This window comes from Saimiri boliviensis, chromosome 10, assembly GCF_048565385.1.
Source record: "Saimiri boliviensis isolate mSaiBol1 chromosome 10, mSaiBol1.pri, whole genome shotgun sequence".
NCBI classification, from domain to species: Eukaryota; Metazoa; Chordata; class Mammalia; order Primates; family Cebidae; genus Saimiri; species Saimiri boliviensis.
Window position 1 is genome coordinate 99,430,378 of NC_133458.1, and position 2,661 is coordinate 99,433,038.

Consider the following 2,661-nt stretch of genomic DNA (forward strand, 5'->3'; position numbering starts at 1 on the left):
ATGATAAAAGAAAAATACCCTGTGCAAAGGTTAGCAACCTCAAAGGTTGAAGGTGAATAAGCTCATAAAGATGAGGAAGAATCAGTGCAAGAACACTGAAACTCAAGAAGTCAGCATGCCTTCTTTCCTCCAGGTGATTACATCAACTGTTCAGCCTGTTCAAGTTTTCAGAACTGGCCAGAGGCTGACATGTCTGCAATGATACAAGTAGAATTCAGAATGTGGGTAGAAACAAAGTTCACTGAGTGAAAGAAGTATGTCAACATCCAATGCAAGGAGGCCAAAAATCATTGTAAAACATCGCAGGAGCTAACAGGCAATATATGCAGTATAAACAACATTACTGGTGCTCACTTTGGCAGCACATATATTAAAATTGGAATGATTCAGAGAAGATTAGCATGGCCCCTGCTCAAGGAGGATCTAAAAATTCATGAAGCATTGCATATTTGTAGAAAAAATCAATATCGTGAAAATGGCCATACTACCCAAAGTAATTTATAGATTCAATGCTGTCCCCATCAAGCTACCAATGACCTTATTCACAGAACTGGAAAAACCCACCTTAAACTTCATATGGAAGCAAAAGAGACTCTGCATAGCCAAGACAATGCTAAGAAAAAAAAACAAAGCCAGAGGCATCATGCTACCCGATTTCAAACTATAATACAAAGCTACAGTAATCAAAACAGCATGGTACTGGTACTAAAACAGAGAAATAGACCAATGGAACAGAACAGAGGTCCTGCTGGCAATGCCACACATCTACAACCATCTCATCTTTGACAAACCTGACAAAGACAAGCAATGGGAAAAGGATTTCTTGTTTAATAATTGTTGTTGGGAAAACAGGCTACCAGTGTCCAGAAAGCAGAAACTGGACCTCTTCCTTTCACCTTACAGTAGAATTACCTCCAGATGGATTAAAGATCTAGACATAAGACCTAATGCCATAAAAAAATCTAGACAAAAAATAGGCAAAGCCATTCAGGACATAGGTGTAGGCAAGTACTTCATGACTAAAACACCAAAAGCATTGGCAACAAAAAGGAAAATAGACAAATGGGACCTTATTAAACTCCAGAGCTTATGTACAGCAAAAGAAACCATCATTAGAGTGAGCCAGCAACCAGCAGAATGAGAAACAATTATTGCAATCTACCCATCTGACAAATGGCTGATATCCATAATCTACAAAGAAATAAAGCAGATTTACAAGGAAAAAAACAAGCAAACTGGTTCAAAAGTGGACAAAGGATATGAACAGACACTTTTGAAAAGAAGATATATATGAGGCCAATAAACATGTGAAAAAATACTCATCACTGGTTATTAGAGAAATCAAAACCACATTGAGATATCACCTCATGCCAGTTAGAATGGTGACCATTAAAAAATCTGGAGACAACAGATACCAGAGAGCATGTGGAGAAATAGGAACACTTTTACACTGTTGCTAGAAGTACAAACTAGTTGAACCATTGTGGAAGGCAGTGTGGCACTTGCTCAAGGGCCTGGAAATTGTAATTCCATTTGACCCAGCAATAGCATTACTGGGTATATACCCAAAGGATTATAAATCATTCTATTATAAAGAAACATGCACACATATGTTCACAGTGGCACTGTTTACAATGGTAAAGAACTGAAAACAGCCCAAATTTCCAGAGATAATAGACTGGACAAGGAAAATGTGACACACATACACCACGGAATATTATGCAGCCACAAAAAACGATGAGTTTTTGTCCTTTGTAGGGACATGAATCAATCTGGAAACCATCATTCTCAGCAAACTGACAGAAGAACAGAAAATCCAACACTGCATGTTCTCACTCATAGGCAAGTGATGAATAATGAGAACACATGGATAAAGGGAGGGGAGCATCACACACTGGGATCTTTTTGGGGGTGGCCAACAGGGGGACACCAGGGGTTGGGAGGTCAGGGAGGGATTACCTGAAGAGAAATGCCAGATGTATGTGACGGGATGGAGGCAGGAAACCACATTGCCATGTGTGTACCTATGCAACAAATCTGCATGATCTGCATGTGTACCCTATAACCTGAAGTACAGCTTTTAAAAAAAGAATAAACTGATGTGATAGAGCTGAAAAGCACACTACATGAATTTTATAATGCAGCCACATGGTAATTTTTTGTGATTGCCTTATAAAAATTTTTGTAATGTGTGTGGGCACCCAAGGGTGACCTGTAAGCAGGTATGGCCACGCTGGGGTCCTGGGAGAGGCAAGCAGACTAAGGAGTGCTGAGGTCAGACCAGCACCATCTCGTGTGCAAGACCACCTAGTAGAATAGATCAAGCAAATGTAAGAGTCTCAGAGCTTGAAAACTGGCTTTCTGAAAGAAAAGAGGCAAGAATGGGGGAAAAGAATAAAAAGGAATGAACAAAACCTTTGAGAAATAAAGGATTGTGTAAAAAGGTGAAATGTATGCCTTATTAATGTACCTGAAAGAGATGACAAAAATGTAACCAAATTGGAAAACATATTTCAGAATATCATTCATCAGAATTTCCCCAACTTAGCCAGACAGAACAACATTGAATTCAGGAAATCCAGAGAACCTCATATATGCCACAAGAAGAACATCTCTAAGACACATAATCATCAGGTTCTCCGAGGTCAAAATGAAATAAAA

General features: G+C 39.0%; 1 non-coding gene across 1 annotated transcript; it reads left to right on the forward strand.

The window, feature by feature from the left end:
• The first annotated feature begins 346 nt into the window (after positions 1–346).
• On the forward strand, positions 347–453 carry LOC141580184 (U6 spliceosomal RNA). The gene has a single exon (XR_012512271.1). It is a non-coding gene; the product is annotated as a U6 spliceosomal RNA (small nuclear RNA).
• Positions 454–2,661: the final 2,208 nt, after the last annotated feature.